Here is a 13401-nt window from a genome sequence, read left to right as displayed (position 1 = left end):
CGCGCGCGCCCGGCCTCACTACAGCGCAGGCGCCGCCGGAGGCCCTGCCCCCGGTGACGGGTTTCTGAGCCCGAGCGCCGCCCGCCGCCCGACGACACCGGCAGTGAGGGCTCAGCGCGCCGCGCGTTGGTCAGGTGACGGGCCGCAGGGTCACGTGACCGCGCGGAGCCGCCGGTTCCCGCGTGCCCCCGTGGGGAGGTGGCCCTTCGCAGTGGTGGTGGTTTAACCCTCAGAGCTTCAAATTTTAGTTACTTTGATCGGAGGACAGAGCTCCCCCCTATTAAACATAAGCAGCTGGCAAAGTAATCATTTTTGAGATGTTGAGTTTAAATACCAAAGCTTAAATGTTTTTAACTATTTCCCCTTTCTTAAAAATAATCAGCTCAACACAAAAATTAGTCATTTTTTGAAATACTGAGTTTAAATATCAAAGCTTATAGTTTTTAACTATTTCCGTGGGACTAAATAGCTCCCGCTCTATTAAATATAATCAGTTCAACACAGATTAATTTGATTAAGTAATGATTGATTTGATTAATGTTTATTTTTGAGATACTGAGTTTAAATATCAAAGCTTAAAATTTTAAAACTTTCTATGGGACTGATGGCTCCGCGTCTTACTAAGTGTGAAGAACTTAAGCCAACGTAACCTTTCCGTGATCAGAAGGACGTCATGTGGTACTTGGAGCATTTTTACAGCTCACTAACTGCCTCCACAGACCCTCAGGCTGGAGCCTCCTAGAGCGGCCCTGTGGGGATCGGGGATGTAATAGCGTGCTCTCCATTTTGGAGTCAAAGAACCCATGCTTAGAGGGGTCCCTTGGTTGAATGCCCTGCTGTTCACACCTTAACATTCTTAGTCATTTTTGAACAAGGGGCCCGTGTTTTCATTGTGCACTGGATCCTGCAAATTATGTAGCCTGTCCTGGGGAATAACTAAGGGTTTTGGGGGATAGCAATCAGAGCAGGCCTTTCCTAACTCATCTTCCTCCTCCAGGAAACCTGCAGTAAGTACTGTCAACAAAAATAATCCATAACCAATCTATAAATGAAAATTTGGGAGAGTTTATTCTGAGCTAAGATCTGAGGACCATGGCCCGGGGCCTTTCTTCCTGAAGGAAGAAGGGGCACCGAAGAAGTGAGGTATACAGAGTGGTTATATACCCCCAAACAGGACGTTTCACATATGATTGAAATGTCCCTCCCACAATAGTCACAAGATTGCCCTGTCGGCACAGCGCTTGATGGACACAGCAGGTAGTGGGTCTGCTATCTCAGTACTAAGAAGGGCTCCTCCTTGGGGCAGCCTGCCTCCAGTCTGCCTCCAACTGTAATGTCTGGCATATGGTGAAGTTGAATAACTCATGGATGTTTGCCCCATGTTTTCTGAATGAATGAATGAACAGGGGAAGAAATGAAGGCATTAACATAGACTTACTGGGGGTGGCCCTGTGGAGGAGTGGTTGGCTTCAGGCGCTTGGCTTCAGAGGCCAGGGTTTCACCAGTTTGGATCCTGGGCCTGGACCTGGCACTGCTCATCAAGCCATGCTGAGGTGGTGTCCCACAGAGCAGAACTAGAAGGACCTACAACTAGAATACACAACTATGTACTGGGGGGCTTTGGGGAGAAGGAAAAATAAACCAAACAAAACAAAAAAACAGAGTTATCATATAACCCAGCAATGCCACTCCTCGGTATCTAACCCAAGAGAAATGAAACGTGTCTACGAAAATAGCCGTACACAAATGTTCGCAGCAGCACTATTCACAATAGCCTCAAAGTGGAAACAACCTAGATGTCCATCAATAAATTGACAAATAAAAATGGCAAGCAATAGGATATATTGGAGAATATGAGGAAGCCATTTGGTATAAACCTAATTCAGCCTGACCTTGTCTTTCCTAAAGGGCCTGACCGTGGCTGTTGAGCATGCATTGTATATCTGCTTTAGATATTCCCCATGGCAAGAACAAAGGCCCTTGAGATAAAGGTGCAACTTCCCTCCCCCTCCCAATTTTGGCGTCTCCTTAAGGATTAAGCATCTTTCCTTAGGCTAGAAACTGATTGCTGCGCTCACCTGTGACTGCCCAGCTCGAGACAATAGACTTGCCTCCTTCTAGCCCTTTGAGACAGCAGACCCACTACCTGCTGTGTCCATCAAGCGCTGTGCCGACAGGGCAATCTTGTGACTATTGTGGGAGGGACATTTCAATCATATGTAAAACACCCTGTTTGGGGGTATATAACCACTCTGTGCACCCCACTTCTTCGGTGCCCTTTCTTCCTTCAGGAAGAAAGGCCCCGGGCCATGGTCCTCAGATTTCAGCTCAGAATAAACTCTCCCAAATTTTCATTTATAGATTGGTTATGGATTATTTTCGGTGACAAGATGAATGGATAAACACAATGTGCTCTAGCCACACGATGGAGTATTACTCAGCCACAGAAAAGAATGAGATGTTTATAAGAAGAGATACCAGAGGGAACCACATCGCATCTCTCCCTCCCGTGGTCCCCCACCCCCCACCCCTGCCGACCATGTGAGGACACAAGAAGGTGGCATCCACAAGAAGGTGGCATCCACGAGAAGAGAGCTCTCACCAGAACCTGACTAGGCCAGCACCCTGATCTTGGACTTCCAGGCTCCAGAACCGTGAGAAAGTAATTTCTGTTGGTTAAGCCCCTCAGTCTATGGCATTTTGTTATGGCAGCTGGAGCTGACTAATACATTCCATTTACATGAAATGTCCAGAAGAGGCAAATTGGTAGAGTTAGAAGTGGAGGCATGGTTACCAGGGGCTGGAGGGAGGGAGGATGGGGAGTGACTGCTAATGGTGTTAAGGAATGAAACAACAGGCCGGGGGTGGAGCCAGCAAACGGGGCTTAACTGCAGTTTCAGCCCCTCCCAGGAACCGGACCTTCAACCACCAGTCTGGAAATTCCTGATCAACACCAGTGAGGTCACCTGCCTGATAAGACCCCTGAGCCCTCCCCCAAAGAAAGATGAGCTGCCTGTGACAAATCTTTCTTTTCTTTTCTTTTTTTTTTTGCTAATAACTTTCTTGTCCCGCCCAGTTTCTGCCTATAAATACCTTCCACTTTGTACAACTCTCTACTTGCTAGGTGAGATGCTGCCCGATTCATGAATTGTTGAATAAGTCCAATTAAATCTTCAAATTTAGTCTGTTGAATTTTTGTGCATTAACAGATTTGGTGGCAGCAGCAGGACCAAAGGAAACTTCCAGCAGCTTTGGGGACAATGAGAAACAGGCGTGGTGCCTGTGAAAGCTTTGAGTTCTCTGTCTTTCTCGCCATTTCCGGGACCGTTGGTGAGTTCCTCTCGGTTTGAGCTCCACTGTCTTTGCCTCGAGCTCCCGATCTAACTGGCTTTCCTTTACCGGGAGGTCGGCTTGAGCTGGTGGAGGTCTGCCCAGAGCCACACCCCTAGCCTCTCAGACGGCAACCCCAGGCTTTTGCCAAAGTTCCATGGGAATTCTTGGTGGTTACCCGCCAGAGCTGGATTGGGTCCAACTTAAAAACTGGACTGGGTCCGATTTAGGCTGGACTGGGTCCACTGGGAGGCCTCGGATGAATAAAATTTTGTTCAGATGGGATCCTTTATATCCAGAGTTGAGTGCTCCACATTCTGGCACACCTGCTGATTTTATGTGCAGTCATGCGCCGCATAACGATGTTTCTGTCAACAACAGACCACATATATGATGGTGGTCTCATAAGATTATAATGGAGCTGAAAAATTCCTATTGCCTAGTGACGTCGTGGCCATTGTATGTTCGTCGCCATCGTAATGTCATAGTGCAACATATTACTTGCATTTTGTGGTGACGCTGGTGTAAACAAACCTGGTGTGCTCCAGTCACATAAAACCATGGCACGTACGATCATGGACTGTACATGGTACTTGATAATAAAGGACTATGTTACTGGTTTATGTATTTTCTATACATTACTTTTTATTATTATTTTAGAGTGTAGTCTTTCTATATATAAAAAAAAGTTTACTGTGAAACGGTATGCCGTTGCTGGCAGCAGCCTCATACAGCTCTTGCTTACCATGTATCTTGATTGCATCATTTTCTCTTGTGCTTGATTTCATCTCATGTCATTTTGTTCATCATGGCCCCTAAGTCCACAAAATCCACTGCTAATGTTGCCAGTCAGAGGCCATGTCGAGTGATGGACCTGCAGATGAGACTGAAAGTGATTAAGAACCACGAAGGTGGAAAATCAGTGATGGTTACTGCTTGCCAGTCAGGCAGGTGCCATTCCATCATAGCTACAGTCTTGAAGAAGAGAACAAAGTGACAGAAGCTGTTAAAGGATCTACCTCAATGAAGGCAATGAGACTAACAAAAATTTGAGAAGAGCCTAGATCGGACATGGAGAAACTTCTAGTGACCTGGATTGGAGACCAGACACAGAAGCGGGTCCCTCTCAGCACTATGATGATCACGGCCAAAGCAAAATGTTTGTTTGCAATATTGAAGGAAAAGGCTGGACCCGACTGTGGCACTGAATTTACTGCCAGCTCTGGGTGGTTTAAACGATTGAAGAATCCTTACCCATTACACAACGTGAAAGGGAGGGGCGAGTCTGCGAGCGGTGGGGCTGAAGAAATTTTGGAAACTCTAGATAAGCCGATTGTGGAGGAAAACTACTTGCCAGAACAAGTATTCACTATGGATGAAACCTCCTTATTCTGGAAATGGACGCCTGAAAGGACTTTCATCCATAAGGGGGCCAAGTCAGTGCCAGGTTTCATGGCTGTTAAGGACAGGATGGCAGTCTTGCTTGGGGGCAGTGTTGCAGGCTACAGGTTGAAACCCTTTGTGGTCCGGCACAGTGAGAACCCCAGGGCCTTCAAGCGTGGGGTGGAAGCACACACTTCAAGCCAAGAAGCACACAGTGCCAGTGTACTACTGGAGCAATAAGAAGTCATGGATGACCCAGCTCCTCTTCCAAGACGCTCTCCTGAATTGCTATACCAATGAAATGGAGAAATGCTTTTTGGAAAATAACATAGCTTTCAAGAATTTGTTTATTGTTAATAATGATCCTGGACATCCTCTTTTTATTGGTGATCTTTATCCCCATATCAAAGTGGTGTTTCTTCCTTCAGACACCACCTCTTTGATCCAACCAATGGGTCAAGGAGTTCTAGAAGCTTTTAAGGCCACCTACTGGAGGAGGACCTTTGCCCAAGCTGTTGCTGCAACTGAGGAAGACACTGAGAAGACACTGATGCGATTCTGGAAGGAGTATAACATCTCGGACTATATCAAGAACCTTGCTGGGCCTTGGGGCGGTGTCACCAAGGAGTGTATGCTGGCGTCTAGAAGAAGACCCTCAAGAGGTTCGTCCATGACTTCAAAGGGTTTGCCGAGGATGAGGAGGTTGCAGAAATCCACAAGGCTGTGGCTGAGGTGGCAAACAGCTTTTACCCTGCGTGTGGATGAGGACGACACTGAGGGGCTCCTAGAGGGGGTTCCTGAGGAAGTGACTCATGAGGAGTTGTTGGGACTGGAACAGGAACTCATAGCCGAAGAAGAGGCGAGAGAAAAGGAAACTGCAGGAGAACAAAAAGAACCCCCAAGAAAATTCTCAGGGAAGGCTTTAGCAGAAGCTTTTGTAGGCCTCAGCAAGCTCCTTAAAAAGTTTGAAAACACGGACTTCAATACCAAAAGATTTTCTCTAATAGAGAGAAATGTTCATGGTGCATTACCTGCTTGCAAGCAAATCTTTAATGAAAAAAAGAAACAAACCAGGCAAACCGCCAAGGACGTATTTCTGAAAAGAGTGAAACCTCCTCAAGAAGAGCCCAGGCAGGTCCTGCAGGAGGTTCCAGAAGAAGGCATTGTTATCGTAGGAGATGGCAGCTCCAGGCACGTTACTGCCCTGAAGACCTTCCGGGGGACAAGAGGTGGAAGTGGATGACAGTGATATTGATGGTCCAGACCCTGTGTGGGCCTAGGCTAACGTGTGTGTTGTGTCTTCGTTTTTAACAAAAAAGTTTAAAAAGTAAAAATAAAAAAATTTTTAATAGACAAAGATTATAGAATAAGGGTATAAAGAAAGAAAATATTTTTATATAGCTGTACAATGTGTTTGTGTTTTAAACCAAGAGTTATTACAAAAGAGTCAAAAAGTTAAAAAAATTAAAGTTTATAAAGTAAAAAAAGTTACAGTACGCTCAGGCTAATTTCTTATTGAAGAAAGAAAAATGTGTTTTTATAAATGTAGTGTAGCCCAAGTGGACAGTGTTTATAAAGTGTGCAGTGGTGTCCCGTAACGTCGTGGGCCTTCACATTTACTCCCCACTCACTCACTGACTCACCCAGAGTGACTTCCAGTGCAGCAAGCTCCGTGCATGGTAAGTGCCCTGTACAGGTGTACCCTGGCTTATCATTTACATGGTATTTTTATTGTACCTTTCCTGTGTTTAGATATGCTTAGATACACAGTATTTGCCACTGTGTTACAGTTGCTGCAGTAGTCAGTACCGTCACATGCTGTACAAGTTTGTAGCTGAAGAGCAAGAGACGACCAGACCGTGTCACTAGGTGTGTAGTAGGCCAAACCAGCTAGGACGCTCTGATGTCCACACGATGATGAAATTGCCCAGTGACGCATTTCTCAGAACGTTTCCCTGTAAAGTGACACCGGACGATGATAACTATAGTCCCAGACGTTTCAGATATCTAGCAAGATGACCAAGCTTTGCTGGAAACAGCCTAGAATGACAGTGGCCACGGTGGGGACCGTTCCAATTAGACGAGACTGTTCACTGAGGAAGTACCCTTGAGAGCAAGGGATCCCACACTGAAGAGATGGGATGGAGTGCCTGTTTTAACTGGTGTGCAGAAGCTTCCAAAAGGCTTCAAGGTTCCAAAATAACGTCATTGAAACACTCATTACAAAAGGCTAGTGAAAACTTAAGGAGACAGAGGTTCCTAAAAGAAAAGATGAGAGGATGGACGTGACTCCGACCGCCCACCTTCCTCACCGAGCGCTCTGTTTACCGAGTCTGTCTGAAACGCCTGTGCGCTCCGAGACCGTTAGACAGTCACCTTTTAAAATGAAACCACCTGAGGCTGCAGACGAGCCCCCCCCCCCCGCCCAGGTGTCCTTCACCCCTTGGTCAGAGCCTGAACTGAGGGCCAGAGTAAAAGAATTTCCTAGACCCAGGGAGGAGCCCCCAAGGTTTTTTGAAGAACTTAGAGCCGTTGTTGGGGCCTCTGCTCCCAGCTGTGTGCGCCCTGGGAGGAGCCGGGGAAGCCCCACTAACGGACACAGGAAGCAGGACGGTAGGCCCCGAGGATGCTGCTCGAGCTCCTTGACCAGAAAGGGTTTGGAAAATAGCAACTGAACTTTTATGAGCTGTTTCTGGAGTCTTCTCTGCCCACATGGATTGATCTGTTGCACAAACAGGCAAACACCACCAGGTGAATCTGTGGCTGAGTTTTTTTTTTTTTTTAGGAAGACTAGCCCTGAGCCAACAACTGTCAATCCTCCTCTTTTTGCTGAGGAAGACTGGCCCTGAGCTAACGCCATGCCCATCTTCCTCTACTTTCTATGTGGGACGCCTACCACAGCATGGCATTTGCCAAGCGGTGCCATGTCCACACCCGGGATGCGAACCAGCGAATCCTGGGCTGCCGAAGCAGAACATGTGAACTTAACCGCTGTGCCACCGGGCCGGCCCTGTGGCTGAGTTTAAAGCCCGTCTGGAAGCCCTTTTCCTCCAGCGTTCTGGGTTCCATCCAGTAAATGAGGTCGCCCCGCTTGCTCTAGCTGCCCTCTGTGTAAATGGATTATCTCCTGAGATTAGCGGATTGAGCAAAAGGCAGAAAATAGGATGGGAGGCCACGACCTGGCTGAACTCGTGACTAGAGCTGAGCATTTTGAAAGGAGCCTGGAGCAGGATCACACCTGCAACCACCTCGGCTGTAAGCACCTCAGGCACTGGCCAAGAGACGGCACTCAGAAACTCTTATCCCACGTCCTCAGACCTCCCCCCAAAGGAGGGCCCCTCCCACAGTGGACAGGACCCCAAGGGTTCCCCAGTCACCGTTCCCAATAATTCCCTTACACAGCCAAGGGGAAAGTAAAGCGAGCATTAAAGCTTGCCCACCTCTAGTTGATATTGGAGCTCCACTCTCCACTTTGGACCCCACCGCCGTAGGACGGGAAATCGTTGAAGTAAAAAGGAAGTTTCCATATTGGGGGCATCCAATAAAGTTCAGAGAGAATTTCTGTCTCAACCAGGACGAATGACTCTGGGACCTTTCACTGATCAGCCTCCTCCTTGCCACGTGGCACAGCCTCTGTCCCTCTGTCAGGCAGAGGTCTCCTTTCTAAATTAAAAGGCCTGGTGCGTTTTTGCCTCCGCTGGAGACCTCACCTTAGAATGTCCTGACCAACCCGAACCTGACCTGTTATGCTCTTTACAATCCATCCTTGACACAGAAAAGGGAGAATCCAGCAAACGTGCCCTAGTTTGATTGAGGTGCCCGAAAACCTGTGGCTACTTCTAATACTGACAGCGGGAGAGTAAAACGTGTGGAAACGGTAATGGCTCAGATAGATGTGACTGACCCTCTCCCCAAATTGCCTCAGTGTCCATTAGAGCCTGCGGCCACACAGGACCTCGTCCACGTGGGAGAAAACCTACTCACCAGAGGCTGGTCACGCCTGCACAGCGGCTGTAATGCCCATCTTGCTGGTTCAGAAACCTAACGGGCGCAGATGGTGATTTGTCCAGGACTCAAGAGCTACTAACAAGGTAGTTACTATACTAACAACCCGATTCCTGGTGGTTCGGAACCTGAACGCCCTTGTGTCACAAGTTCCACCAGACTCAAGTGGGTCACTGCTGTGGACCCCGCTCAGCCTCCTTCAGTGTCCCTGCAGACCCCCACAGACAGTATTTGCCTTCACTTGGAACAATCAACAATATACTGGGACGATCATGCCTCGAGGGTGCACTGGGGCCCCGTCTCACTTCTCTCAAGTGCTCCACCAAGCTTTAAGCACCCAGGAGGTCGACCCTTTTACAGCAGGTGGAGGAACTCTTGCTGTGCGCAGTGACCAAAGAGGCGGCCATAAAGGATGCCATTTATTTGCTGCAACAATTGGCTGGAAAAGGACACAAGGTCTCTCAGGAGAAACTACAGTCATCTCTGGACGCTGTTCATTGCCTGAGTCATAATCTAAGCGCTGATGGAATCCAGCCGGCTCCAGAAAGAATTAAGCTAATCCAGGAATTTCCTAGACCCACAACCAAGCCACAGCTCGGTGGATTTGTAGGCCTGGCTGGTTGTTGCAGACCATGGGTTCCTGATTTTCCTCTATTGGCTTCCCCACTCGATGAGCCTACTACAATGTCAGTCCTGAGCCCCTTCCTTGGGAAGATTGATGTGAGCAGGCCTTTGTAAGACTGAAACAGGCTCTGTAAGAACCGCCTACCCCAGGGCTACCTAAATATTTAGTCTTTTCACTTTATTTGTGCAGAAGAGAGAGAACCCAGCCCTGGGGACGCCCAGGCAGGAGCATGGCAGTAAACCCAGGCCTGTCGTCTTGTCGCCTACGTCTTGGTCCTGTTGCCCATGCCCGTCCCAGCTCTCGTAAGGCCGTAGCCGCAGCTGCAAAGTGAGTGGAAGCCTGAGCAGATTTAACTCTAGGAAATGACATTGATTTGCAAACTCCACACACTGTCCAAAGTCGTCTTAAATGTGAATCGACTCGAAATTTCTCTGCAAGCAGACCGCTCCTACGAGACCCTCCTGCTTTCACCGGCTAGTCTACATCTCAACTGCTGCGACGTCCTCAATCCGGCTGCCTTACCGCTTCTGCCCGACGCAGGCGAGCCCTGCGCCCGGCGGGTAATACCGTTGCATTCTGTGACACCGAGTCCTGATCTGTGAGACTCTGTTTAATCCTCATGTAATCTCGTTTGTTGATAGGTCACCCTGTAGACACGGGAAAGGGACTTTCCACGCTGGATTGCTGTTACGACGCGATGTCAACGACTTCAGCGGGGAAACCTCCCACCAGCTTTAGCCCAGTGCCCTCGCAGAGCGTGCCGGTTATCCGAAGGACAAACCACAGATATTGACACTGACAGCCCGGATGCCTTTGGGGTTGTCCCTGATTTGGGGATGTTATGGGAACAAAGGGATTTTCTTATGTCCTCTGGGACCCCAATCAAAAATGGACATTCCCTCACACACCACAGTGCATTTAAGATGACTCAAATTATGAATCGACATTGGTGGGGAGACTTCTATTAAAGTGTGAAAACAGCCTCCCAGCAATGTCTGACCTACCAGGTGCATAATCCTGGAAAAACTATTTTTGTCCCCAGAGGCCTCAGACCTCCTCCCTCTGGTCCTTCGAGCACCTGCAGCTGGACTTCATCCAACTGCCACCCAGGATGGATGATCAGTATGTTCTTGTTACTGTCTGGCTGTTTTCTGGGTGGCTGAAGCCTCCCCCTGCCACAAGGCCACTGCCCTCACAGCAGCAAAGAAACTGCTGGAAAATGTGTTTCCCACTTGGGACATACCTTCCACAATCTCCAGGGATCGAGGTGTCCACTTCACTGGGCAAATCATGTGAGCCTTCATGAAAGTGCTCCAAACCTCTCAGAATGATCACTGCCCCTGTCACTGTCAATCGTCAGGCAAGGTCACGAGAACTAACGGGATCCTCAAACTCAAGATTTCTAAACTTGCTCAAACTGCTGGGCCCCCTGGCGTGAGGTGTTGCCTCCGGCCTTGCCCACTGCTTGCAGTCCCCTCTTTGGGAGACATAAACTCACTCCACATGAGATAGCCACTGGGAGACCGGAGTCGGTCGGCACACGACCGCCCTCTGATCCCTTGTTACTCCATGCCGGTGTGACCAGCCACTGCCAGTCTTTAATGTCTCAGACTGAAGCCTGTCATCAACAGGCTAAAGAAGGCCTCCCCGATCCCAGTTCGAGGGATCCTGTTGGCCACAGTCTGGAACCTGGGGACTGGGTCTTCTGGAAGCATCATCAGAGGAAGACAGCCCTCGAGCCCTGTTGGAAGGGACGTTACCAAGTGCTCCTGACCGAGACACTGCTGAAGAACTAGGAGGCGTGAGCTGTGGGTACACGTCTCACAGCTGAAGAAGGCTCCTTCCGACACCCGGTCCTGGATAGACGCTGGCGAGCTCCGAATCAGATCGACGGGGAAGAGAAGCAGCGGACGTGGTAGATTGCTTCTGCCCGAGGCAGGGGATTGAGACTTCCTACTTTAACTAAACGTGAAACCCATTCCTCTTCTCTTTCTTTCCTTTATCCCAGCGTTGGCCTGGAAAGATAATGCCCTCCTCTGTATCTCCCAGGCCATCGCTAAGGGGGGTAACTTTTCAGAAGCTGGATTTGTCGTCAAAGATTCTCATCTATTTATGATGCTAGAGATGCCCTGGTCCTCCCTGTGCCCAATTCCTCTTCTCTCCCTAATGTGACCAAAAACTACGCTCAACCCCCCTTAGAAGTCTCTTCACCCCCACGTTCCCATGATTGTCAGGTCAGATCTGCCCTCCCTCGCTGAGAGACCTCGCCAGCAGCACCTGTCTTTGTGGGGGATTTAGGGTGACTCTATTTCAGGCCAGGAGATTCCCTTCCCGCATGCGCTAACACCTGGCTGACCCCGGGCTCGAAGGGGTAGACGCGGCAAGCCCTGTGAATAGGCCGTTCCCTGGTCAGGAGCGAGTACAAATGAGAGTGTGATCAGGACCGTCTCCTTAGCTCTTGAAGACACTGCAGATTCCATTGCTAAGACAGGAGCTGCCCAGCAATGATCCTTAGACGCGCTGGCCAAGCTTGTTCCTGGTAACAAGACAGCCCTGGGTTACCTTTTAGCTGAGCGAGGAGGCGTCTGTGCCGCAGCCAATACCACCTGCTGCGCCTGGGCGAACGCTTCTGGGGAGGTTGGAACTCAGCTATAGAAGACCGCTAAGCAAGCCACTTGGCTTAAGAGGGCGACTCCTTCAGTGGGGTCTTTGATTGGTTGGAGTCTTGGGGACTACGGCTCGGAGGTGCCCTCCGAACATTGGCATGATCCTGCTTGTTGTAATCATAACCGTCTCCCTGGGGCACTGTGTCCTCTCAAAACCTTCAAATGCGTGTTCATAGCCACTGACCACCAGGCAAATGGTCTCCCTGAGACTGGAGGTCAAAAAAGGAGCGAAGGGAATGACCAACTTAAAGACTGTGAAGCTGGAGCCATAACTCGTGACTGTCACGCGGGGGATCAGCAAACACCTCGGGAAGTGCAGAGCGGGGAGCCGAGAGTCGTGCACATGCCTTGAATTGGTCACATCTCTCAGGCCGAGAGTCTGATCCAAAGGAAAAGGGGAAACAATCGTCAATGAAAGAAGCGACAGGCGTGGGGTGGAATCACTTGCCCCAGGACGGCAAACTGGACTTAATTACAGTGTCAGCTCCTCCCAGGAACGGGACCTTCATCCATCAGTCTGGAAATTCCCGATCAGTGAGGTCACCTGCCTGACAGGACGCCTGAGCCCTCCCCCAAAGGAGGGTGCGCTGCCTGCAATGGTCTGTTCTTTTTTTGCTAACAACTGTCTTGTCTGTCCAGTTTCTCCCATAAATACCTTCCATTTTGTCCAGCTCCTCCGAGCCCGCTCTATTTACTAGATTCATGAATTGTTGAATAAAGCCAGTTAGATCGTCGAATTTACTCGGTTGAATTCTTGTTTGTTAACACCGCTCCCCCAGCTAACTTAATCATTCTTCAGGTCTCGCCTTGAATGGCGAGCCTCGCCTGTGTCCGCAGCTGGGCTGTGAGCTCTTGGAGGGCGGGACTGCGCCCATCACCCCGTAACCCCGGGTCAGACACTGAGCTGCTAGTCACAATGTTTGCAGCATCTGGAGTGTGCGTACTGGGGGGGCACTTAGAAAGCCAGACAATGGCTGAGGCAGGATGAGAACTCAGGTCTCGCTGAATCTAAATAGTGCGGGCTCAAACCACTGTGCTTTGAGCCAGAGGCTCGGGTGTGAGGAGGCACACAGTGCCCCCCGAGTCTCAGTTTTCCTGATCTGTAAAGTGGGGCTGTTCACACCGGTGCCTCCCTCTCCGGGGGGAGTGAAGAGACAATGAGGTGACAGCCACCAACGTTTGCAGGTTTATGGAGCTCTTCTCTCCTGCAGGCCTGGCACCGAGTGTCCTCATGGAGTCCCTGCGGGGAAGACCCAACGCTGTCTCCATTTCACAGCTGGGGAAATAGAGGCTGTCAAGTCACAGAGCTGTGACTCCACCCCAGGCATGCGGACCACAAAACCCAAGCGTTCTGTGACATAACACACGAGGCTGTCTCCGATTATGTTACTC

General features: G+C 49.5%; 1 long non-coding RNA gene across 1 annotated transcript; it reads left to right on the top strand.

The window, feature by feature from the left end:
- The first annotated feature begins 2 nt into the window (after positions 1 to 2).
- On the top strand, positions 3 to 12743 carry LOC123281729 (uncharacterized). The gene is made up of 4 exons (XR_006521410.2): positions 3 to 134; positions 2362 to 2662; positions 3210 to 3330; positions 9985 to 12743. It is a non-coding gene; the product is annotated as an uncharacterized lncRNA (long non-coding RNA).
- Positions 12744 to 13401: the final 658 nt, after the last annotated feature.

Source organism: Equus asinus, chromosome 28 (assembly GCF_041296235.1).
Source record: "Equus asinus isolate D_3611 breed Donkey chromosome 28, EquAss-T2T_v2, whole genome shotgun sequence".
Lineage (NCBI taxonomy): Eukaryota > Metazoa > Chordata > Mammalia > Perissodactyla > Equidae > Equus > Equus asinus.
This window is presented reverse-complemented; position numbering and strand designations above follow the sequence as displayed.